This window comes from Ovis canadensis, chromosome 2 (assembly GCF_042477335.2).
Source record: "Ovis canadensis isolate MfBH-ARS-UI-01 breed Bighorn chromosome 2, ARS-UI_OviCan_v2, whole genome shotgun sequence".
In the NCBI taxonomy this organism is placed as follows: domain Eukaryota; kingdom Metazoa; phylum Chordata; class Mammalia; order Artiodactyla; family Bovidae; genus Ovis; species Ovis canadensis.
The window spans coordinates 47,714,086-47,740,537 of NC_091246.1; the positions used below are offsets into that span (position 1 = coordinate 47,714,086).

A 26,452-nucleotide genomic window follows, 5' to 3' on the forward strand; every position below is an offset into this window, starting at 1 on the left:
GAGAAAAGGAAAGGTACACCTATTTGAATGCAGAGTTCTAAAGAGTAGCAAGAAGAGATAAGAAAGATTTCCTTAGCAATCAATGCAAAGAAATAGAGGAAAACAACAGAATGGGAAAGACTAGAGATCTCTTCAAGAAAATTAGAGATACCAAGGGAACGTTTCATGCAAAGATGGGCTTGATAAAGGACAGAAATGGTATGGACCTTACAGAAGCAGAAGATATTAAGAAGAGGTGGCGAGAATACACAGAAGAACTGTACAAAAAAAAAAAAAAGATCTTCAACATTTATAACAGGTTCCCAAAGAGGCAGGCACTTTATACACATGGTTTAATCCTCTTAATAAACCTATAACACAAGAAATATTACTATCTCCACTTTACATGTGAAGAAACTGGGCACTGGAGAATGAATTGGAGTGAGGGCAAGGCTACAGGCAACTGGGCTCTGAACTCTGACTCACCATCTCAGGCCACCATAGCAAATGCCCTCCCCCAAGTTCACCAACTCAGGACATGAGTATTGTGCTGAACTGAATTCAGTTGATAACATTATCTGAAAATGTGGGCAGGCTGTTTACTTATGGAATTAAATCAGCCATGCAATCTAGGGACCTAAGAGCAAGCACATGGTGGTTTTCTCTTTTTCTAAAATTACTTCTGGGCTTTTCTCTTTTAGGGATTTCTACTGTGTTTACAAACTATTGAGCCTTATGCTTTCTTAGGCCAGTAATAAATGGAACAAGAGGGAACAATAGAGATTAGAAATGTGTTGGGTGGATCAGGTCTGATAAATAGATAGCTGTATTTTTAATGAAGATGGCATGACTGAAAATCCCATTTATAGTTATCTAATTTTCTTATTTTTTTAATGGATAACAGTAATAATAATATAGGGCTCATTTCCAAAACCACTTGGAGCAAATAACATGAAATTTTAAGAAATATTATAGAGTTATTATAAATTGGTTGCAAAACAAAAATAAAAGGTCACCTCAAAAATCAAGATTTTTACCCAGCTGATGCAAAAATAAAAAAAAAAAATCCTAATATATTTCTATAATGTTCCCAGTTGAAAACAAAGTCATTTTTAAAAGGATTGCCAATTCATTCAGAACTAAAAACTTGATTCATCTTACCACAAGATTTGGTTTCTCCCAGTTCACTTTTGAGAAGGATTAGATGACAGTTGTTCAACCAGGACTTTATGTACTACTTGTTCAATGATTAATGGGGTCTTGGCACAAGAGTGGAGTTTTAGAAAAGAAATAGGAGACACTTTGTTGAATAGACATGGAGCTTCATTGTCCCAGAATGTAGGTATCACTTCAGAACGGAATCACTCCCTGAGAAAACGCATTCATGAAAAGTAAAACCATTCATGGAAACAAAATCTGAAAGCAGTATTAGGAAGGGAAGTTGGCATGCCTACTCCTGAAATCTTAGTTACCACAATGTCAGCTGGCAAGCCAGGGTGAAGTGGGCTGTCTGGAGAAACAAAACAAAACAAAAGCATAAACTGCAAAAGACTAATCATTTTAAGCATCAATTAACCATTTTCTGGATGCTAAAATTGCGCAAAAAGTCTTTTTCTTTTTTAATTTTGTATTGGGACATAGTTGATTGACAATGTTGTGTCAGTTTCAGGTGTACAGCAAGTGATTCAGTTATACATACACATGTATCTATTATTTTTAAAAATCTTGCCCCATTTAGTTTATTATAAAATATTGAGAATTCCCTGTGCTATACAGTAAGTCCTTATCAATTATCTATTTTAAATGTAGCAGTGTGCAGAGTGTCTTTTAAACCTTTAAAAGATAATGTGTTCTGACCCTATAAGAGGTCATAACAGTATTGCCCAGTCTAAGGTTGAGTCATTGGGTAGATTGGGTAGAGAATTCAGAGGAAAGAAAGATTAATATAAGCTTATGAGATGAGGTGGAGAAGGCAATGACACCACACTCCAGTACTCTTGCCTGGCAAATCCCATGGACGGAGGAGCCTGGTAGGCTGCAGTCCATGGGGTCACTGAGGGTCGGACATGACTGAGTGACTTCCCTTTCACTTTTCACTTTCATGCATTGGAGAAGGAAATGGCAACCCACACAAGTGTTCTTGCCTAGAGAGTCCCAGGGACAGGCCAGACATGCTCATATGCTCTCAGAGCCCCAAGTCAGATGCAATTTACATGGTCAGGGTTATTTCACCACAGTTGGTGCTGCCTGGTGGCTCAGCCGCCGGCCCCCTTTCTCAGGGTTCAGGGGAACAAAATTACAAGGTCAGCCTGAGGTCAAATGTGCCCTCAAAGAAGAGGGTTCTGCCAACCCCCCACTCACAAGGTCACCTGGTATTTTGATCACAGGGGTCCTTGAGCAGAAGGTGGATTCTATTACAGTTTGGGTTGGCTTTGGAGAATAAAACAAGAACAGAGAGGAGCCCCATGTTTCCCTGAACTGGGATGCACTGCTTTCTTCTCTTCCTCATCAGTGTCTAGGTCGACTCATAATTCTTATCTTCTTTGCACCTCTCCACATCCCACAACCAAAACCCCATAATCGAAGAAGCAAACTTGAAAGATGATGCTGGGAGAGGGCAACGCACAAACATACCCTGATGAGTCAACACAGGCTGTGAGTTCCAAACAAATGGTGAGTGTGAGCAATTCAAATAAAGAATGTAAATAGGTAATGTTTGGAAGTCTACTGACCAAATTGATAATAGTATTTATGTCTATGGGAAGATAATAAGATCTTTAGCTTTCAGCACTACTAATTGCGATTTTGAATTTTCAGTGTGTATATTTCTTTCACTTTTTTTAAGGGCTTCCCAGGTGGCTCAGATGGTAAAGAATCTGCCTGCAAGGCAGGAGACCTGGGTTCGATCCCTGGGTTGGGAAGATTTCCTGGAAAAGGGAATGGCTACCCAATTCAGTATTCTTACTTGAAGAATTCCACATAGGAGCCTGGCAGGCTACAGTAGGGCTTTCGGCACAACTGATTGCTGTTTTGAATTTTCAGTGTGTATATTTCTTTTACAAAATTTTTTAAAGCAAGTATTCATAATTTATATTATCCTGATGAACCAAAGCAAGGATCCCAAAGTGGGGAGAAGGTGGGGCCCACGTGTCCCAGGCCCTGCATGACTGCTTCACAGGGAAGCACATGGGGCCCAGCTGAGCACCCAGTATGTGAGCAGGGGGCACCTGTAGCAACTAGTTAGGCATCGCTTGATCCCTCATGAGGCTGCTGCATCTTGCTTCCTAGAATCAGCTCAGGGCTCCTGGCACATTTCAAAGTCTTTGGCTCCTTCTTCTGGACAATCTCTGCACAGCAACCATTTTCCTCGGTGAAAGCAAGAGCCGCGTTTCTGTTATACAGAGGCAGAAATCAAACACTGAATAATTCATGGCAGTCCTGGTTATGATACCCTTAGAAATGACCGCTTAATTCTCCAAGAGACAAACTCCATGAAACAGGAGTCTGAGTGCCTGAAGTGCAGAATGTTTCCTTTGGCTGCATCCTTCTCTCCATGGAGGTTCAGAGAACTTTCCAATGCTACTCCAGCAAGCTTCCCAGGTGGCACTAGTGGTAAAGAACCTGTCTGCCAGTGCAGGAGACATAAGAGATTCAAGATCCATCCTTGGGTTGGGAAGATCCCCAGGAGGAAGGCATGGCAACCCATTCCAGTATTCTTTTCTGGAGAATCCCATGGACAGAGCCTAGGGAATGGCTACAGTCCATAGGGTCTCAAAGAGTTGAACAGGACTGAAGCAACTTAGCATACATGCACTCCAGCAAGAGATTAAAACATTTTTAAATCAGTCTTTCTAATTATTATCACGCTATTAAGCTTCAGCCCCAAATGTGAAACCTCATAGCCATGTTTCCTCTTTGCCTACAAGGATGGACAAAAGATACCTGTCCTCACAAGTGTTCACACAGCCCAAACTATCACCTCTGTTGGGGCAGTGACACTGGGGTGAGGCCCATATCAGGCCTCAGTGCAATCTAGCAGAGCTCTAAGCCTGGGGAACGTGGAAGGTTGAGTCATGACCCAAAGGCATCATAATCCCTGGGACGTGTGACTTTGTTATCTCAGGGGGCAGGCATGATTAAGGTAGGATCTTGTAGGGACTTGACCCTGAAGTACCTGGATTAGCCCCATGCAGTCATCAGGGTCCTCATATGAGGAGACAGAGCAGGAGCTGACTACAGACAGAGGGAGCGACATGACGGAAGGCGAACAACGGGAAGAAAGAGATTTGAAGATGCTGTGCTGCTGACCTTGAAGGAGGAAAGGGAGCCATGAACAAAGAATGCGGGTGGGCTCTGGCGACTGGAGAGGGCAAGGGACAGGTTGCCCCCTGCAGCCTCCAGAGAGAGCACAGCCCTGCCCGCCCATTTTAGACTCTGACCTCCACACTGTATGACAATACATTTGTATGGTTTAAACCACTGTAGTAATTTGTTACAGCAGCAATCAGAAACTAACACAGACATGATAGGGTTAAATGATGGACTCTGTTCAGTGAGGGGAGGAAGGCAGCTGTCTTCCCTTCTCCCCTCCTCAGGGTATCTCCTTGTAAGCAGGAGGCTCAGTAAGAGATTGACATCTCAATGTTATAGCTCCAAGGTCAAAGGCTTGTAACCCCTGGAACTGTAAACACATTCACCTCCAAAATTAACTCCTGAGGTATGCCAGAGACATCCCAGAGGCAGCCACTTGTCTCTCAAGGAGATAAAAAAAGCTTTAATAGTTCTACTTTCCTGTACGCATTTGCAAGAAAGTCTCATCCAACTTTGCAGTCTATTCATGCTTGCTGCTGCTGCTGCTAAGTCGCTTCAGTCCTATCCAACTCTGTACGACCCCATAGACGGCAGCCCACCTTGCTCTCTAATAAACCCTCTGCCTCAATCGGTCTCTCTCTCCTTCCCTCTCTGTTTTTCTGTTTCTGTCTCTCTCCCTCACCCCTACACCGTATGCGGCGGGGAGGGTGGGGTGGGGGGTATTTTGTCATTGTCTTTCCCCAGCAAGGCCCCCATGGCCATACTGTGTCCATCATTACTGAGGTCATCCAGGGGCTACTCAAGGCCCGAGCACCGGGCAACACCAGTTTGGGATGCCCAAGTGACAAGACCATGGGCAAGTGGTGGGAGGTGAGCGCCCTGGGTGTTTCTGCTAGAACTCTGACCTGAGGTCAGGGGAACTTTAGTGCCCTTCCAGGTTCTGCCAGTCAGAGGAGCAGGATCTTGGAGGAATCTACTCCTTTAGGGATCCCAGGTTCCTAAACTGAGAGAGTTGGTCATTAGCTGGACTCCAGGCTCTACAGCTTTCAGGTCCTAAGAGCAGAGGGTCAAGAATGAGAGAGCACCTCTCTCTAGATGCTGGACTGTGACCCTCGTCACATGGCTCCAGTGATCAGACACATCTGTGCAAACAGACCACAGGACAAGCCCAGAGCAGGGGAGGAAATTCGAGGGGCTGTGCACTGGTTCAGAAAGCCCAGCCTGAAGTGTAGAGGGAGAGTGGCAGACCCAGGGACAAGACTAAGAATCCATATGGCTCCAGTCACCCCTGACTTAGACTGATGTGTGGTTGGAGCTGTAGTCCTGCCCACACAGTATCTTCACTTGAAGGCTCACCGCAGGAAGTTCACTGTTCTTGACAGTAATTCACTGTCAGGTCAGTGTGGCTAACATCAGAATGAACTTGAAGAAAACATAGTCATTTCAGCCTGCTAGAATTCTGAACCTGCAGGAATAAATTAGAAATATAATTTCTGTTGTCTGTTGGCCATCACAGGCTGGGCACTGTCGACTGAAAAAAAAAAGATGTACAACTTGAGAGTTGCGAGTTAAGTTTTATTTGGGGCAAAATGAGGACTGCAAAGCAGGAGGCAGCATCTCAGATAGCTCTGAGACGCTGCTCCTAAGCGGCAGTGGAGGAAAGTCAACATATAAGGTTTTGGGGAAGGGGGAGTTCAATGCCGTGAAGCACTCATTTTACAAAAGGCTTTTTGTGAGTCATGAGGATCTGATATCACCATGAAGGGATTTACTGCTTCTCTAGTATGAGTAGATGCAAGGATTGAGATCACAAAATATGTTCCTAAAAAGATCCAACTATCTAAAGACCTGTCCCACCTGATTCTCTGGAGCACAGAGTGCCTCACTCCACCCTGAATTCCCTCAGGGATTGTTGAAGGTCAACAGCTATAGCAGCATGGGGTTCAGTCTCCATAGAGGCAGATGGCAAATGCCTTTGTTGTTCAGTTGTTGGCAATGCTCTCAGTAAGTCCCAATTTGTAGTTGACAGTGCCAAGTTGAAGGCAATCAGCAATAGAATGAGCTGAAGTGTTTCTCACTGGCACTCATTTTCCTAACATCCCCAAACTGTTATGAAGTATTGCTCAAACACTTCAATTCTAAGATATTCTGAATATATGTATATGCATAACTGAATCACTGCTATATGCCTGAAACCAATATGGCATCATATTAATAAATTAATTATTGTTGTTCAGTTGCCCAGTCATGTCCGACTCTGTGACCCCATGGACTGCAGCACGGCAGGCCTCACTGTCCCTCACAATCTCCCGGAGTTTGCCCAAGTTCATGTTCATTGCATCAGTGAAGCCATCCAGGCATCTGATCCTCTGATGCCCTCTTCTCCTTCTGCCCTTAATCCTTCCCAGCATCAGGGACTTTTTCAATAAGTTGTCTGTTCCCATCAGATGACAAAAATATTGGAGCTTCCGCTTCAGCATCAGTCTTTCCAGTGAATATTCAGGTTGCATCTCCCTTAAGATTTGGCTTAAAGCTCAATATTCAGAAAACAAAGTAATGGCATCCGGTCCCATCACTTCGTGGGAAATAGATGGGGAAACAGTGGAAACAGTGGCTGACTTTATTTTTCTGGGCTCCAAAATCACTGCAGATGGTGATTGCAACCATGAAATTAAAGGACACCTACTTCTTGGAAGGAAAGTTATGCCCAACCTAGATAGTATATTAAAAATCAGAGACATTACTTTGCCAACAAAGGTCCATCTAGTCAAGGCTATGGTTTTTCCAGTGATCATGTATGGATGTGAGAGTTGGACTGTGAAGAAAGCTGAGCGCCAAAGAATTGATGCTTTTGAACTGTGGTGCTGGAGAAGACTCTTGAGAGTCGCTTGGACTGCAAGGAGATCCAAACAGTCCATTCTAAAAGAGATCACTCCTGGGTGTTCTTTGAAAGAACTGATGCTAAAGCTGAAACTCCAATATTTTGGCCACCTCATGTGAAGAGTTGACCCATTGGAAAAGACTCTGATGCTGGGAGGGATTGGGGGCAGGAGGAGAAGGGGACAACAGAAGATGAGATGGCTGGATAGCATCACCGACTTGATGGACATGAGTTTGAGTGAACTCCGGGAGTTGGTGATGGACAGGGAGACCTGGCATGCTGCAGTTTATGGGGTTGCAAAGAGTCAGACACAACTGAGCAACTGAACTGAACTGAACTGAACTGAAACCAAGATAAGAATGCTGAGACCATCCCCATGGAAAAGAAAGGCAAAAAATCAAAATGGCTGCCTGGGGAAGACTTCCAAATAGCTGTGAAAAGAAGGGAAGTGAAAAGCAAAGGAGAAAAGGAAAGATATAAGCATCTGAATGCAGAGTTCCAAAGAATAGCAAGAAGAGATAAGAAAGCCTTCTTCAGCAATCAATGCAAAGAAATAGAGGAAAAAAACAAAATGGGAAAGACTAGAGATCTCTTCAAGAAAATTAGAGATACCAAGGGAACATTTCATGCAAAGATGGGCTCAATAAAGGACAGAAATGGTATGGACCTAACAGAAGTAGAAGATATTAAGAAGAGATGGCAAGAATACACAGAAGAACTGTACAAAAAAGATCTTCAAGACCTGGATAATCACGATGGTGTGATCACTCATCTAGAGCCAGACATCCTGGAATGTGAAGTCAAGTGGGCATTAGAAAGCATCACTACGAACAAAGCTAGTGGAAGTGATGGAATTCCAGTTGAGCTCTTTCAAATCCTGAAAGATGATGCTGTGAAACTGCAGCACTCAATATGCCAGCAAGTTTGGAAAACTCAGCAGTGGCCACAGGACTGGAAAAGGTCAGTTTTCATTCCAATTCCAAAGAAAGGCAATGCCAAAGAATGCTCAAACTACCACACAATTGCGCTCATCTCACATGCTAGTAAAGTAATGCTCACAATTCTCCAAGCCAGGCTTCTGCAATATGGGAACCGTGAACTTCCTGATGTTCAAGCTGGTTTTAGGAAAGGCAGAGGAACCAGAGATCAAATTGCCAACATCTGCTGGATCATCGAAAAAGCAAGAGAGTTCCAGAAAAACATCTATTTCTGCTTTATTGACTATGCCAAAGCCTTTGACTGTGTGGATCACAATAAACTGTGGAAAACTCTGAAAGAGATGGGAATACCAGACCACCTGACCTGCCCCTTAAGAAACCTATATGCAGGCCAGGAAGCAACAGTTAGAACTGGACATGGAACAACAGACTGGTTCCCAATAGGAAAAGGAGTACATCAAGGCTGTATATTGTCACCCTGCTTATTTAACTTATGTGCAGAGTACATCATGAGAAACGCTGGGCTGGCAGAAGCACAAGCTGGAATCAAGATTGCTGGGAGAAATATGAATAACCTCAGATATGCAGATGACACCACCCTTATGGCAGAAAGTGAAGAGGAACTAGAAAGCCTCTTGATGAAAGGAGAGTGAAAAAGTTGGCTTAAAGCTCAACATTCAGAAAACGAAGATCATGGTATCCGGTCCCATCACTTCATGGGAAATAGATGGGGAAACAGTGGAAACAGTGTCAGATTTTATTTTTTTGGACTCCAAAATCACTGCAGATGGTGACTGCAGCCATGAAATTAAAAGACGTTTACTCCTTGGAAGAAAAGTTATGAGCAACCTAGATAGTATATTCAAAAGCAGAGACATTACTTTGCCGACTAAGGTCTGTCTAGTCAAGGCTATGGTTTTTCCAGGAGTCAGGTAGGGATGTGAGAGTTGGACTGTGAAGAAGGCTGAGCGCCGAAGAATTGATGCTTTTGAACTGTGGTGTTGGAGAAGACTCTTGAGAGGCCCTTGGACTGCAAGGAGATCCAACCAGTCTGTTCTGAAGGAGATCAGCCCTGGGATTTCTTTGGAAGGACTGATGCTAAAGCTGATACTCCAGTACTTTGGCCACCTCATGCAAAGAGTTGACTCACTGGAAAAGACTCTGATGCTGGGAGGGATTGGGGGCAGGAGAAGAAGGGGACGACAGAGGGTGAGATGGCTGGATGGCATCAATGACTTGATGGACGCGAGCCTGAGTGAACACTGGGAGTTGGTGATAGACAGGGAGGCCTGGCGTGCTGTGATTCATGGAGTCGCAAAGAGTCAAACACGACTGAGTGACTGAACTGAACTGAACTGAAGTCAGTTTCAGGCAATAGGGAACTGGCTTCCCTGGAGCAGACATTCGGTCCTCCGTTATGCAGACATGTTATGTTTTGGAATCCCCTGGTTAGAGGTTTAAGGATAACCAGGAGGGGCAGGGAATCACTTACTCCAGAAATAAGATGTAGTAAGGCCTGGCCCACATGGCACAGCCAGCCTGTGGCCGCTGGGGTTGGGAGGAAAATAAGACCTTAGGACCAGTAGAGTGACTACTAGTGCAGCTGAACTGCCTGAGCTCCCCTGGTCTTCTGGAGAATGTGTGTGGACCACATGGTGTCTCAGTAGCTCCCTGACTCCAGGTCCCTGAGCAATCTTGCCTGGGAACCCATACCAGAGTTCACCGCCAAGGGAGGGAAAGTTAGTCTTCACTGTCAACTACAAATTGGCACTTATCAAGAGCATTAACAATGACTGAACAACGAAGGCCTTTGCCATCTGCCTTTATGGAGACTGAACCCCATGCTGCTACAGCTGTTGACCTTCAACAACCCCTGAGGGAGTTCAGGGTGGAGTGAGGTACTCTGTGCTCCAGGGAATCTGGTGGGACAGGTCTTTAGATAGTTGGATGTTTTTAGCAACAGATTTTATGATCTCAATCCTTGTATCTCCTCATCTAGAGAAGCACTAAATCCCTTCATGGTGATATCAGATCCTCATGACTAACAAAAAGCCTTTTGCAAATGAGTGCTTTGTGGTATTGAACTCCCCCTGCACCAAAACCTTATATATTGTCTTTCCCCCACTGCCCCTTTGGAGCAGTCTCTCAGAGCTATCTGAGATGCTGCCTCCCAGGCTGCAGTCCTCATTTTGCCCCAAATAAAACTTAACTCTCAACTTGTACATCTTTCTTTAGTCGACAACAGTGATGACAGGGTAACAGGCAAACACCTGGTTCTGCCTTGAGCTAACCAACGAGTTTTCCTTCTGTTAATGAAACTGTATATTTGCTTTGGAATTTTACTTTCTTCACCTGACTTTCCTGGTGACTGGATGGTAAAGCATCTGCCTACAATGTGGGTAAACCTAGGTTTGATCCCGGAGTCAGGAAGATCTCTTGGAGAAGGAAATAGTAACCCACTCCAGTAATCTTCCCTGGAAAATCCCATGGACAGAGGAGCCTGGAAGGCTGTAGTCCATGGAGTCACAAACAGTCAGACACAACTGAGCCACTTCACTTTCTGCAAAATAGTTTCGCCTAAGACTAACTTTTTTTCTTTTCTTAAACCTTGGCTTGATAACGGCTCAATAAAGCCACTATCCTGTCATTTGTTTTATGGCCAGGGGATGACACACCTCTTCCCATCCTATCTCAAAAGTGCATATTGTGGGAGAAGGGCCTGGTGAAACTCCCTCAGCCTTGAGGTGTCTCTCTTATCTAACTAAATAGCTTTCTAACAGACATAAAACACCTTGCTAAAAACTAGAAAAGGGGCACTCTTTCTGTTCCCTTCTGATGTCTATGTCAGAATCCTTCCCTGTCTCTATTATAGTTTAATAAAACTATGCTACACAAAGAGCTCCAAGTAGTCAAGCCTCATCTTTGACCCCAGATCAAAATCCTCTTCTCCAGAGGTCACAAATCCAGTGTAACTGACAAAGAATTAATCTCAAAAATATACAAGCAGCCCATGCAGCTCAACTCCAGAAAAATAAACGACCTAATCAAAAAATGGGCCAAAGAACTAAACAGACATTTCTCCAAAGAAGACATAGAGGTGGCTAAAAAACACATAAAAAGATGCTCAGCATCACTCATTTTCAGTTCAGTTCAGTCGCTCAGTCATGTCCAACTCCTGACGACCCCATGAACCGCAGCACGCCAGACCTCCCTGTCCATCACCAACCCCCAGAGTCCACCCAAACCCATGTCTAATGAGTAGGTAATGCCATCCAACCATCTCATCTTCTGTTGTCCCCTTCTCCTCCTGTCCTCAATCTTTCCCAGAATTAGGGTCTTTTCAAATGAGTCAGCTTTTCACATCAGGTGGCCAAAGTATTGGACTTTCAGCTTCAACATTAGTCCTTCCAAACAACACCCAGGACTGATCTCCTTTAGGATGGACTGTTTGGATCTCCTTACAGTCCAAGGGACTCTCAACAGTCTTCTCCAACACCACAGTTCAAAAGCATCAATTCTTTGGCACTCAGCTTTCCTCACAGTCCAACTCTCACATCCATACATGATCACTGGAAAAAAACCATAGCCTTGACTAGACAAACCTTTGTTGGCAAAGTAATGTCTCTGCTTTTTAATATGCTATCTAGGTTGGTCATTACTTTCCTTCCAAGGAGTAAATGTCTTTTAATTTCATGGCTGCAATCACCATCTGCAGTGATTTTGGAGCCCAGAAAAATAAAGTCAGCCACTGTTTCCACTGTTTCCCCATCTATTTCCCATGAAGTGATGGGACCAGATGCCATGATCTTCGTTTTCTGAATGTTGAGCTTTAAGCCAACTTTTTCACTCTCCTCTTTCACTTTCATCAAGAGGCTCTTTAGTTCTTCTTCACTTTCAGCCATAAGGGTGGTGTCATCTGCATATCTAAAGTTGCTAATATTTCTCCCAGCAATCTTGATTCCAGCCTGTGCTTCTTCCAACCCAGTGTTTTTCTGTTTTTGTTTTTTTTTTACTTTATGTTAGAGTATTTTTTTTTATTTTTACTTTATTTTACTTTACAATACTGTATTGGTTTTGCCATACATTGACATGAATCCACCACAGGTGTACATTCGTTCCCAAACATGAACCCCCCTCCCACCTCCCTCCCCATAACATCTCTCTGGGTCATCCCCGTGCACCAGCCCCAAGCATGCTGTATCCTACGTCGGACACAGACTGGCGATTCGATTCTTACATGATAGTATATATGTCACAATGCCATTCTCCCAAATCATCCCACCCTCTCCCTCTCCCTCTGAGTCCAAAAGTCCGTTATACACATCTGTGTCTTTTTTGCTGTCATGCATACAGGGTCGTCATTGCCATCTTCCTAAATTCCGTATATATGTGTTAGTATACTGTATTGGTGTTTTTCTTTCTGGCTTACTTCACTCTGTATAATAGTCTCCAGTTTCATCCATCTCATCAGAACTGATTCAAATGTATTCTTTTTAACAGCTGAGTAATACTCCATTGTGTATATGTACCACAGCTTTCTTATCCATTCATCTGCTGCTGGACATCTAGGTTGTTTCCATGTCCTGGCTATTATAAACAGTACTGCGATGAACATTGGGGTACCTTTCAATTCTGGTTTCCTCGGTGTGTATGCCCAGCAGTGGGATTGCTGGGTCATAAGGTAGTTCTATTTGCAATTTTTTAAGGAATCTCCACACTGTTCTCCATAGTGGCTGTACTCCTCTTTCTTTGTTATAAATTACTGTGTCCTTGCTATGTAAAAATGTAACTTTATCACTATCTTAAGACTAAATAGATCTTAAGGGGAACATTGGCAAAGGGTTTTCATTTGTTGGGCTGATGTTTGCTGCTAAATCTCCATATTCCCTGCTTTTATAATGAATATAACTAGCATATAGGAGGAATAAGTATTAACCTTTAGGATTAATCATGTTAACCTTAGGTTAAATAAATTCCTTAGTTATAACCCACTACACCCTCACCCTATAGGAATGCAACTTTATCTGCTACCTTCAGAGGGTGGCGCCTGGTTTAAGAAAAAACACCCTTGGAAAAAATAAGTTTTTTGGTTATCAGAAAGAAAGGGTCATAAAATGTCAGCAGGCTTCATGGCCAGATGATGATGTAAAACCCCTAAGACCTTTTTTTTATACATTTATGTGAAGCACCTGATTTTGACAAGGGTCAGGTCTGCTGACCCCCACGTGACTCTGTGTTCATCCCTATGTGTAACAAAAGGTATATAAGCAAACCTAAATAATAAAGAAATGGGATCAGTTTCTGGAAAGACTGATTCCCCCGTGTCGTTCTTTCTTTCCTCCTGGCTGAATTCCCATCTGGAGCATGGGTACTCAACACGTCTACTTACTTGCCCTGGCTTCTAAGACTCGTGAGAGAGGGAGCCCGAGGCGGGGCACCCCTCCGATATTCAAACGGGCACAGGAGGCCCAGCGTAGATGGTGCAAATTCCTTGTCTTGGAGTTTTATTGGTATCCCATGTAAACTAAGTTATTCAGCCTCTTTTTCTCCACTAATATTTCCTACTACACTATCTGTTTCTAATCTCTATATATATTTGTAATTAAATGTTTTTTCCTAGGGCGCTGATTCCGTCTCCCCTTCGAATTACCCTGGATCCACCGGGGCTGGACCCTGGCAGAAAACTCCCAGGATGATAATCAAGGATTGGGAAGAATCCCCTGGGGGAGGGCCTTACAACCTACTCCAGTATTCTTGCCTGGAGAATCCCCATGGACAGAGGAGCCTGGCAGGGCTACAGTCTATGGGGTCACAAAGAGTTGGACATGACTTGAGCAACTAAGCACAGCACAGCCACCTTAAAAGGCTTCCAAAATAACAACTTTTGATAAGCCATTTCTAAAATCATCCCTGCTCAGACTGATTGATCTATTATTTGATCATAAACAAAAGAGGGAAAAGTCTGTGCCATTCTACAGCTAGTTTGGAAGCATTCTTTTTACAGCATTTGGGGTTCCATGTAATGAGGACACTCAGCCAACTTTAGCTGCCCTCTTTGTAAATGCATTATCTTCTGAGAAAGTTGTTGTTCAGTCACCAAGTCCTGTCTGATTCTTTGTGACTTCATGGAGTGCACCACGCCATGGTTTCCTGTCCTTCACTGTCTTCCTGAGCTTGCTCAAACTCATGTCCATTGAGTCAGTGTGCCATCCAACCATCTAATCCTCTGTCGTCCCTTCTCCTCTTTCCCTCAGTCTTTCTCAGCATCAGGGTCTTTCCCTGTGAGTCAGATCTTTGCATTAGGTGGCCAAAATATTGGAGCTTCAGCTTCAGCACCAGTCCTTCCAATGACATCCAGGACTGATCTCCTTTGGGATGGACTGTTTGGATCTCCTTGCAGTCCAAGGGACTCTCAAGAGTCTTCTCCAACACCACAGTTCAAAAGCATCAATTCTTCAGCATCAGCTTTCTTTATGGTCCATCTCTCATCTATACATGATTAATGGAAAAACCATAGATTTGACTATAAGGACTTTTGTCAGCACAGTGATATCTCTGCTTTGTAATACACTGTCTAGGTTTGTCATTGCTTTTCTTTCAAGGAGCAAGCATCTTTTAATTTTGAGGCTGCATTCATCATCTGCATTCATCTTGGAGCCAAAGAAATGAAATCTGAACCATCTTCACTTTTTCCCCCATTTATTTGCCATGAAGTGGTAGGACTGGATGTCATGATCATTGTTTTTGAATGCTGAGTTTAAAGCCACCTGTTTCCTTCAACTCTTTCACTTTCATCAAAAGGCTATTTACTTCCTCTAACTTTCTGTCATTAAAGTAGATCTGCATATCTGAGGTTATTGATATTTCTCCTAGCAGTCTTGAAGCCAACATTTCATGTGATGTACTCTGCATATAAGTTAGAAAAGCAGGGTGACTGCATACAGCCTTGACACACTCCTTTCCAGTCTGCTGTTCCACATCCATTTCTAACTTTGTTTCTTGTCCTACATACAGGTTTCTTGGGAGAGCACTAAGGTGGTCTTTTATTCCCATTTCTTTAAGAATATTCCACAGTTTGTTGTGATCCACTCAGTCAAAGGTTTTAGTATAGTCAATGAAGCAGAAGTAGACGTTTTTCTGGAATTCTCTTGCTTTTTCTATGATCCCACAGTTATAGGCCATTTGATCTCTGGTTCCTCTGCCTTTCTAAACCCAGCTTGTACATCTGGAAGTTCTCAGTTCATGTACTGCTGAAGCCTAACTTGAAGAACTTTGAGCATAATCTTGCTATTAGGTGAGATGAGTGAAATTGTACAGTAATTTGAACATTCTTTGGCATTGCCTTTCTTTGGGATTGGAATGAAAACTGACCTTTTCCAGTCCTGTGGCCACTGCTGAGTTTTCCAAATTTGCTGGCATACTGAGTGCAGCACTTTAACTACTTCCTCTTTTAGAATTTTTAAATAGCTCAGCTGGAATTCCATCACCTCCACTAGCTTTGTTCATAGTACTGCTTCCTAAGGCCCAATTGACTTCACACTCCAGGATGTCTGGCTCTAGGTGAGAGATGACATCATCGTGGTTATCTGGGTCATTAAGAGTTTTTTGGACAGAGTTCTATTCTCCCGGCAAGAATACTGGAGTGAGTTGCAATACTCTCCTCCAGGGGATTTTTCTGACCCAGGGATGGAACCCGTGTCTCTTATGTCTCCTGCATCAGCAGGCGGGACTTTACCACTATGCCACCTGATTAAAATAAATAAGCCAAAAGAGCTCTCATATCAACCCTGCTTCTCTTAGAGAAAAGATTGTCATCCTGGGGTTAATCTGACTTAACAATGATAAAAGCATGCCAGCTGTCATTAAAGTCAGTTTTAACAAAGCAGGGAAACTAGCTGCTTATGAGCAATTAAAAGTATGTCTGTGATATCACTGAAGTCCATCTTTGGAAAGAGCTGGATATACAATGTGAAGATTTTGATGATTGCTGTACACGTTGTGTATGTTAATGCACACTTTGATTATTTATGTAAACTTTGCTCGATTCAGTTGTGAAGTCCCTTCTGGTCATATTATTAGGGCATGAGTATACATCAAACACAGATTATATGATATCTTTTTGTAAATTCCACACTATTTGAGGCAAAGTATCCTTTTTTAGCCCTGGAATGAACATAAAATGGAGCACACTGGAGTCTTGGAGATTGTGGGCATTTTAAAGATTTAAATACTGAATCTTCTTTTATAGTTCATCAGTTTAAGCTACATTACCTGGATATTAGAATTTTATCATATGTTGGAAATATGCATAATATCATTTGAGGGCAATACCGTATTTTAAGAAAGAAATGTGTATTTTTGCAGAGACCAAAAAGGAATATTGCCAGATATATGATTCATTTGAAAAACATACACATTTTCATTGAAAAATAAAGCTCAAGCCTGACACAAACTGTTTTGTACAAAACGCTGCATTAGTTGCACAGCCCCCTGGGAGGTGAATGAAACTCCACACAACTTGTTGCTGCTTTATTTTATTCCTAGAGCCCATTTGCTACAGTGCTTTACCTTGTTTCCAAAGTAAAGAATCTGCATCTTGAGTTCAGATCTTAGCCTCCTTAGAAAAGGACAAGATCCTCCTTATTCTCCTAAGAAAAGAAAAAAATGTGATATTGGCACCATCTGACAGGAAGATGAATAAAATGGGACAAATAAGATAGTTTCACTGGAAGTTGGCAGCATTTAACTCATGTTTAAAATTTGTGATTCCCTAAGCCATGGACAGAGCTGAAGTTAATGAAGATCTGTGGAGGAAAGACTTTGTAAGTCTGCACATAGAACACTGTGACTCTTCTGTTCAGAGGCAATGGTTACAAATGACAGAAGGTATGAGCATTTCTCCAAGCAGAGACCCCACCCCCACCACCCCCAGCCCCCGTTTAGGACAATGCTGGTGATGTCTGGATGTCTTGGAGTTCTGGGAGCAGGAGTTGGGGCCAGGCACCATCTCTGGTCCTACTCCTGTGCTGCCAGTTGGTTAACTGATATCAAACTCACCATGATGGACCTGTCAGTCAGTGGATACTCAGATCCTAAAGAACACCTATGAGGTGTGTGCATGGGAGGTCTCAGAGGTCTCTGTGGGATGCTGAGAGGTCTCTGGGTGAGATTTCTCAGAGTGGGTGTGCGGAAGGTCCCCATGTGAGGACAGTGTGGGTCTCTGTGTGGAGACTCTAAGTGAGGGGACCTCCATTGCTGGCTGTTTTTCCCCTTACAGCAAGAGAAGGGCACAGGGATTTTCCCCTTTGGTTTCTTGCTGTTCTGTTGGCGTCCCTTTGTGTCACTTATCCCCACAGATGCTTCGGAGTCAGCTCCCCCGACCCTCAGCACTCACCTCTCAATGCCTCTGAGGACCAGGCAACACCCAGGCTCAGAGTCTCTGCTTTACAGCTCCCTCTCACCTGAGCGCTGGAGGCCACTCTGTGTCCTGGGTTTCAGCCATTCCCTTAGGTCCTCGCTAAGACCCCACTGCTGTGTGCACCCTGGGGGATGGGGCCCAGAGGCAAGACATGGCTATAGGTAGAAACCACAATACAAGTACGCCTGTACGTGCTGCCCTGCAAACCTGGTCCTTGTCCCACGTGTGAGGGTCCTTGTCCCACATGTGGGGTCCTAACAGGCATGAGGGCAGGGCCATTCCAGCTGTCACCTGGATCAGAGGCCCTTCCTGGAGCTGGTCTCTCCACAGCCTTAGTGACTATGACACAGAGCCCTGAATCACTCTTGAGAATTGCTCTTTTCTCCCTGCTTTCCAGGGCTTCCATCATGGCTCAGATGGTGAAGAATGTGCCTGCAATTCAGGAGCCCTGGGTTTGATATCTGGGTCAGGAAGATGCCTTGGAGAAGGGAATGGCTACCCACTCTAGTTATTCTTGTCTGGAAGATTACAGGAACAGAGGAGCATGGCAGGCTACAGTCCATGGGGTTTCAAAGAAGTGGACATGACTGAGTGACTAACACTTTCCTGTGTAGATGGGTCCTGGGGAAGAAAGCTGACCGCTCCCTTCTGCACGGGTCACTTCCCACCCTCTGAGTAACACATCCTGTCTGCTGGCTTCCTCCCCTTCCAGGCTCTGGGCTGAGCAAGGTTGATGACAGGTGAGACTTGCTACAACTTCAGCAGAGCCCTTGGGCCTGTTGAGTTCACCTGTCCTCTGGGAGCCTCATTGGCCCACATGCATAGGTAGAGGTCCCAGACTGTGAGTCTGTCCCAAGCTCCCAGTCCTGTGACAGCTGATTAACTACACTGTGGAGAAGTGAAGATTCCTTGCTCAGAGGCGCCTCTGCCTCTGGGAGCCTGGCCCTCTGTCAGGGACTCCAGGTGGCCTCCCTCTTTCTGGGCTCTGGGAGCTCCTTGGTCACTGCACCATCTATAGACAGCTCTGCCCCATGCCTCCTTTCCCTGCATCTGTAATTAGGGCCACAGTGTCCCACTCTCAGACAGTGAGGTGACTACACACACAGACATGCCCCTACCCACTCCCTGGCAGAGGTGGGTACTATGAGCAGGGCTAGCCTCTTCTCCAGGGTGGAGGTGGACTGGCCTTTGGAGGCCTCCATGCTCCACAGCGCACACACTTAGACCTGAGAGTGTGTGGTCCTCATCCTCGCCAGTGCTCCAGAGCACGAGAAAGACAGAGGAAGGGTGACAGGCCTGGGCCATCTCATTACAGCCCCATCAGGAAGAGGATGGGCTTCCAGGACAGTCATCTAATCCCACCATTACACGGGGACGATCTCTCACCCTAGACTGTGGGCCAGCATTGCCCCAAACCCCCCTCCTTATTCTGACATGTTTATTGTCTCTGACACTTTCTGAGCCTGAGGGGAATTTCAGCTTCTGCAAACTCCTCCCCTACAGACTCACAATTTCAAGGTAGAGAGACAAGTGGAGACGACAGAGCTAGATCCTGAGAAGAGGGAGGTCTTTAGGTTTAGTTCACTGTGACATATCCTGAATGCTGTTGCTTATTTCTGTAATACTGTGCTGGTATTATGGACACTGAGGTGCAGGGAGGGAATTGAGGTACGGGTGAGTATCCATGCTTGGGTTCACCTTCCTTCCGTGACCCCGTCCCATATGGAAGTCAAAGCACGCACCTGGGAAGAGTGGACGCTTATCCATTTCCTTTCTCCAAGCAGAGCACAGACAGAGCACCATTTCTCATGAGAAATAACATTTCTTTCAGGAAACTAATTTTGTGGTAGGAAGAGGCTTTTAGCACACAGAGGATGCTCTAACATGAGAGAAAAACGTTTTCATGTGCATGGTATGCATTTTTTTTTGGAGAAGAGTTTTCCTCTCAGGAAAGCTATGACAAGCATGTTCTGATTGGCCAGAAGAGGTGTATTTCTGAAGAAGACAGTGCCTTGGACAGTGGAGGGGATGGCCTGGGACAGTTGTTACTCTTGATCCATGCTGGCAGGCTCTGCCCGGAAGGGGACCTGACTCCCTGGGAGGGAAGGTCCACGTGCAGTCCCTGGGACTGGTCCGCTTACTCTTTGTAGGACAGCTGTGGCCCATGGAGGTAGCACACTGTTTGTCCCCCATTTTCCCCCCGTCTTTGCATCACTCTCCTTTGCTCTTTGTTGAAGAGAAACTTATGGTAGCAGTAAGCTGGACCTATGGGCCCTGGAGTTCTCCTTTGTACCAATGAAACTCAAGCCTAGGTCCATGGTGAAGCTCCATCTTCTCTAAGATCTGTCCACCAGCTGTCATGAGAGCCTAAGCCTCAGCAGTCTTGATGTCCATAATCAGACTTCTTTTGACTGTTCTCTGGCTCTGAACAGTGTCTGCTGCAAGCTTGCCATTTTGCAGGGGCTATTCCAATCTTTTGCTTTATTGGGGAAAATCCACTGCAGAAAGTGCTTAATCCTTTCTCTGAAGTGGTTTTCTGAAGAAACATGTCCCTTTTTCGGGATTAACTGGTGACACTTGCTTTGTAGGGACTCTGCTGATTTCTTTTTCTGGGCAGGATGGCTCATCCTGCAGACCTGGTAGGACCTCTGTACCACCAACCACTGTCTATGCTGTCCTAGTTTGGGCCTCCTATTAGTCTCTCTCGTGTCAGTGGAGATGAACTTCCTGCTCTGACTTTGATGTTGGGGCTGCCTTCTCAGGGCCTCCTGCTGTCCCTGGCTGCTCCCTCCACTCGATGTAACATCATATGTGCAGGAATTGGACTTGTCTCCAAGGGACAGGGTTCAGAACAGCACAGAGATTCCTGAGAAGACAAGGTGTTTGTGGCAATGAGTATATCCAAATGACAGTCTTTGAGAAGCCTCTCAGTGGCACAGTCTTGAAGGAGCAGGCAAGTGGCCTGGCCCTGAGCCCGTTTCTGCCAGTCTGTGAACCCTTGGAACTTAAGCTTTCGAAACTGTTCATCAAAGTATACATCTTCTGCATCTGTGACAACAGACTTTGTGTTTGAGGAGGGATTTTTATGGGACCTTGGATACCATGATCTCCTCATATCTATATTGATTATTTGGTATTTGATTAAGAGACTAGGTTCAAAAGTACCTTTCCAAGTAGTGCCTTTCCCCATTGCCTCTTGTTCTCTGGAAGATGGGGAACATTCATCGAGGTCCATGACACTCTCACTAGAGCAAGTTTCTGGGGAGGCCTGTCCTCCAGATTCCTCCTGTGGCTCATTCATGAACACTGCTGGATTTGGAATGGGCTCCAGACTGCCTTTGTCAGCCTCCACAACAGACTCATTGTGCCAAATTCTGTTCTGTGTGAGGGCCTGAGAAGGTGGCTTGTCTTCCTGTCCAGTCAGAGGGGCCTCTCAGGGCTTCTGGATGTTCGCCAGTTGAGGTTCCTCCCAGAGCCCCCCGGGGTTTCCTCAGTCAGACAGTAGAGGGCAGGAAGGGGACTCTCTAGGCTGCGCACTGCCTACATTGTTATCACTTTCTCTCCTGGATGGGGACGAGAATGTTTTCACAAGCCCTCTGGTAACTGGGCTTTTGGGTGGTCCCCAGAGTAGCCTTCAAGGTGGACCTTGGAAGGAATATGCAGTGAGTACTCTTCAACTTCAAGCTAAATGTGATCTTGAGGACCTTGGGTAGTAGGACCCATCTGTGCCTGATGCAAAACCTTGTCATACGCACTTCCAGCTGCTATTGAATATAAGGACTGAAGACAAGAGACCTCATGGGAAGTGTTCATGAAGGCTTCTCTATCCTGAGAGGAACCTGCATTTTCAGTATCTGGAGGAGCATTTGACTCTCCAGGAAGGTCTAAGAAGTGGCTGGCAACAAATCTTGAACAGACATTAACAGGGATCCATCACTCATGCATCTGCTGTCCCTTCCTGCTTATAAGCACCCCCAGGACTTCTGGATGCTTCTTGCCTGGGCTCAACTCTTTCAACTCGGGGTTTGCACTTGGAACCTTCTCTGGAGGGTTAGCTGAGATCATGTACAGATCTTTTAGGATCCTCCCATGCTGCGCTTTATATCCTGGCACAGATGCTTCCCTTGTGGGATCCTTGCTGGGTACCAGGACCTCATCTTTTGTGCATCTGGATTGCTTTTGCCTAGACCTCCAGAGGGACTTGAGGGCCCCTTCTTTTCCAACGCCTGACAAGGCCTTAGGGAATCGCCCTGAGTCTGCATCACTTTCTGAGACTCTTGCATTTTGCAGGGCAGGGCACTCTCTTATTGCATGAACTTTTTGGCAAGATGATACTCCAGTTTCTTCCAAACCTCAGGGCTGATCAAATCCCTAGGAGTGATAGAGACAGAGATGTGGGCCTGAGAAGACCTGTTCCCCTGGGAAAGATTGGGGGTGACCTGGCTAAAGACTTGCTGAGATTTTTTAACCAAAGAGGATAAAGTTCTCCCACTTGCTAGTTGCTTTTTTTAAAAAAAAAATTTTATTCCCGGATTTGAATTGCATTGGGGAATCAAAGATTGTGGCTTATTTTGGATTATAGGGCAAGACTTCATAGTACCTACTCTGCAGTTGAGAGGAAGATGGTTGGATTGGGAGAGACAGTGTGAGACAGGCAGTGGTCTCTTAACTGAGCCCAAAGTGGTCCTTGATCTTGGGGCATGGTTAGAGTCAAGAGTTGGAGTTGGGCCTGGATTGTCATATGAGCCCAAAATTGTGGTTGAGAGTGAGGCTTGGTTAGAGTCAAGGGTGGCAGTTGGGCCTGGCTCTCTATGTGAGCCCAAAGTTGTGGCTGTGAGATATGATTGGAGTCAAGGGTTGGGGTTGGGCGAGGATTCCAACGTGAGCCCGAGGTTGTGACTGTGAGTGAGGTTTGGCTGTAGTCAAGGATAGGAGTTAGCCTGAGTCTTTATGGCTGTGAGTGAGATATGGTTGGAGTCGAGGGTTGGGGTCGGACCTGGGTTCCCATGTGAGCCCGAGGTTGTGGTTGAGACTAAGGTTTTATTGGAGTCAAAGACTGGGGTCAGGTCTGGGTCCTCAAGTGAATGTGGGGTGGTGGTTGAGAGTGAAGCATGGTTGGAGTCAAGGGTTGGACTTGGGCCTGGGTCTCCATGTGAGCCTGAGATAGTGGTTGGTGAAAGTGAGCTGTGGTTGGAGTCATGGGTTGGGGCTAAGCATATGTGTCCACATGAGCTGGAGGTGGTGGTTGAAAGTGAGTCATGGTTGGAGTCAAGTGTTTTGATTGGACCTTGTTCTCCACTTGAACCTGAGGTGGTGGTTGACACTGGGGCATGGCTGGAGTCAAGAGTTGTTGCCAGGAGCCAGTGTGAGGAATCCTGCCAGTGGCAAAGGTCATGAGGAAGGAGGCCTGACATTACACAAAGATGGGATCAGGCCTCAGGGGTCCCCCTGGACATTCTCGAGCATCTACCCCCAAAACCAGAGTCTGCCTACCTTACTGCATTATGCTTTCACCTACACTGCTGACATTATGGGGGGCTATCCCCCACCACCTCTCTTTGAAAAGGAGTTAACTTAGAACTCCAGTTAATAAATCTCCCGGGCATAACGAGAGTGTTTCAGTCCAAAAACTCCTCTGATGGCTCTCTAGCCTGCCTGACAGGTTTGTCTGGCCACATGTGATTGTTCACAGCCTACCAACTGTGACAGGCACGAGATGCTTTAAACTTTCTAAAAACAGATTCTTTTGAGAAGTTAGAAAATTATTAGTATAGTATTAGCGAGTTAGTTAGAAATTGTACTGGTGGAGGGTTGTCATTGTTGGGCCAATATTTGCTGCTAAGTCTCCATATCCCTTCCCCCTTATACACATTAATGAATATAACTAGCATATAGGAGAAATAAGTATTGACCTTTGATATTAATCACGTTAGACTTTAGGCTAAGTAAATTATTTTCTTGATTATAGCCCACTGCACCTTTGCCCTGTAGGAATGCCACTTTATCTGGTGCCTTTGGAGGGTGGTGCCTGACTTAAGAAAAATCACCTTTGGAGAAAATAAGTTTTCTGGTTGACTAATCGTCATCAGAAAGGGTCATAAAACGTTAGCAGGCCTCTTGGCCAGAAGATGATGTAAATCACCTGAGAACTTTGTATATCGAAAGGAATGCAGAAAGAAAGCATGGTTTCAGTAAGGGTCAGGACTGCTGACCCCACGTGACTTTGTATTTTCCATTTATCTCTATGTATAACAAAAAGTATAAAAGCGGACCTGGGAAATAAAGAAACGGACCAGTTCCTGGAAAGACTGATTTCCCCCGTGTCGTCTTTTTCATTTTCTGGCTGAATTCCCATCTGGAGCGCGGAGGCTCACGGTGTCTACTTATTTGCCCTGGCTTCTAAGACCCACGTGAGAGGCAGCCCAAGGCGGGGCACCCTCCGCTATTCAAGCGGGCGCTGGTGGCCTATGTAGACGGTGCAAACCCCTTGTCTCGGAGTTTTATTGGTTCTCCGCGAAAACCAAGTTATTCAGCCTCTTTTCTCCACTAATTTTCCTACTACACTATTCTTTTCTAATATCTCTCCATATCTTTAACTAAACAATTTTCCTCTAGATGTCGACTCCATCCCTGCTTCAAATTACCCTGGATCTACCAGGGCTGGACCCTGGCAAGTTGTGGTCTAGCCTGAGTCCTCATGTGAGCCCAAAGGTGGTGATTGAATCTGGGGCATGGTTAGAGTTAAGGGTAGGGGTCTGGCCTGGGTTTCCATGTGACCCAGAGGTGATAGCTGCAACTGGGACATAGTTGGGAGTCAAGGACTGAGGCTGAGCCTGGGCTACAGCGTGGGTAAGGGCTGGACCAATGATAGATGTGAAGTTAATTTAGCTTGCATTTGTAATTGTCCAGCCTTAGAGCATTCATTGAGTAAGACAGGGTGTAACTCTAGAGGGGACCCAGGTACTGTGTCAGTAGCCACCAGAGACTCACTGTGCAGAAAGCAGAGACCCCAGAAGAGCTGCCTGCATGTCTTCTGTGGATGGTCCCCCAAAGTGTCAGGATATCAGGTCTTTTGGGGACCAAGCAGCTGTTCTGGTTTGCCTTTTATGTTCCAGAATTGTTGGTGACCCAAGGTGTCCTGCTTGTCAGTCAGTGACTTAATTCTCATCCCCAGTGAAGTCAGATGGTAGCCTGCCTCCTCTTCCTTTTATTTCTCCTTCCAAATCTTCAGTTCCACTCTCTTGGTGAATTCACATCTCCAGCAGCTTCTGGACATACAGGTTGACAAAAGAGAATCTTCCAGCCTCTACCTGTCTGTTCCTGGGGTGTCCTAACAACAAGGCCTCTGGTGGGTGGCAGTGAAGGTGTTCTTACTGGGACTCAAAGTGTGTCAAGTTGGAGAAGCTCCATGCTCTGGCAGCCCCCTACCTAAAAGACAGGTTTGAAAGAGGACAGCTTGAATGGACAAGCCCTGAGATGGCTGGTCTCCAAGGGGAGCATGGGGATGACCTTTGTGGGATTGTGCCTAGTGGAAACTAAAGTACTAAGTACTAGTCCCAAAGGGACACAACTGGGATATTGGAATCCAAGTACCAGGGTCCAAGGCCACATGATCCATGACAGTGATGCTGAAGCTTATGATAGGGTTTACATTAACAAAAGTGCTTTCATATCCATTACCCCTCACCAACCCCTCTGTGGGGAAGAATGGACAGCAGTCATGGCATAGACGAATATGAGAGAAGTTAAACGGTGTGCAAAAGTAACTATCCTCCAGTTAAAATAAATTAATTAAAACAAAAAATGTGTCCACAGTTGGACCTGGAGTCCCATCTCCCAATCCAGGTGCTATTAGCTCAGTGCAGCCCACAGGCACCTGCTGGGCCACACCTTTTTCCAGACCCCTCACAGCTTCATTTGCTACATGGAACCTGGGTAGTATCTGGGTTCTGCTCTTCTTCCAGGAGCTTCCCTGAGGTTTCTGTTTCCCAAGGGACAGGTCCTGCCACTGGCCTCTTCTGAGCCGGTGGTCCTGGGCCCTCAGGGCCGGAGAGATGGGACTAACTCCAGGGGCACACATAGCTGAATGGCAGAACGGACCTTTCAAAGCTCCATTTTTCTCCCTACTCCCGCTTCTCCCCTTTGGCTGCATTTGATGCTGAGACCCACCCAAACATATGAGGGCTTGAGACCCAATTTTCAGGCTCCCCTCTCTAGACAAGCATCAGACACTCAGTATCCATACATAATATGATTTTCTGCATTTCACTAACAGAGCTCTGTGGTTTTTCTTTCTTTTCATGCATTTTTAAGGTGGATAAAAATATTTTGTTTTCCTTTTTTGAAGAACATAAGGATTTTGAAGTGAGATTCACCTGGATCCTTTGTCATTGTTCCTCTGCTCAAAAACACACACATTCTCAGAACAGTGGCTGAATCTGAGCTCTGTCAGGTGGGTCTCTGTTTCCCAAGTCCAGGGCCCCACTCCAAGACTCTCAAGGCCTCAGCACTGTCCTCAGATCAGCCCTCATCCAAGATAGTTTTTCATGGCTGGTGAAGCAGTGCTCATGCACCTGTGCTGTAGTTGAGATTGAACTCAGTATCCAGCCCTCACGCCCTGGTCACTGTGTTTGGGACATACCCTGGAGCCTTCAAACATACCTGGACAACTGATATCTGAGATCTTTGGAGAGAAATGTTCACTCTGCCCGCTGCCCAGCCTGGGGCACCCAGAGGGTGATGTTTTATTCTTTCATGAGAATAGCTGTCCTATTCTTTCTCATCTCAGGAATCTCTCTAGATGATTCAGAAGAGTAGAAATAATAATCGAGAAGAGAGGATCTTGCACTTGTGGGTCTCCACCAAGGTTTCCTCACCTTCCTGATGTCTCCACGTTTCCTAGGAGGAGGAAAGGACAGGTTATTC

At 45.3% G+C, this 26,452-nt stretch overlaps 2 long non-coding RNA genes across 4 annotated transcripts in view; both read right to left on the bottom strand.

The window, feature by feature from the left end:
- Positions 1-16,625: 16,625 nt before the first annotated feature.
- On the bottom strand, positions 16,626-19,894 carry LOC138433412 (uncharacterized). The gene is made up of 2 exons (XR_011254296.1): positions 19,270-19,894; positions 16,626-16,757 (listed from the first exon to the last, which is right to left on the bottom strand). It is a non-coding gene; the product is annotated as an uncharacterized lncRNA (long non-coding RNA).
- A 3,819-nt stretch (positions 19,895-23,713) lies between these two features.
- The window catches only part of LOC138433411 (uncharacterized), a 56,725-nt gene continuing 53,986 nt past the window's right edge, over positions 23,714-26,452 (bottom strand). For all 3 annotated transcript variants that reach the window (XR_011254293.1, XR_011254295.1, XR_011254294.1), the window contains 2 exons: positions 26,189-26,425; positions 23,714-24,955 (listed from right to left, as the gene is read on the bottom strand). This is a non-coding gene — a long non-coding RNA (uncharacterized lncRNA). The remainder of the gene's footprint in view (positions 24,956-26,188; positions 26,426-26,452) is intronic.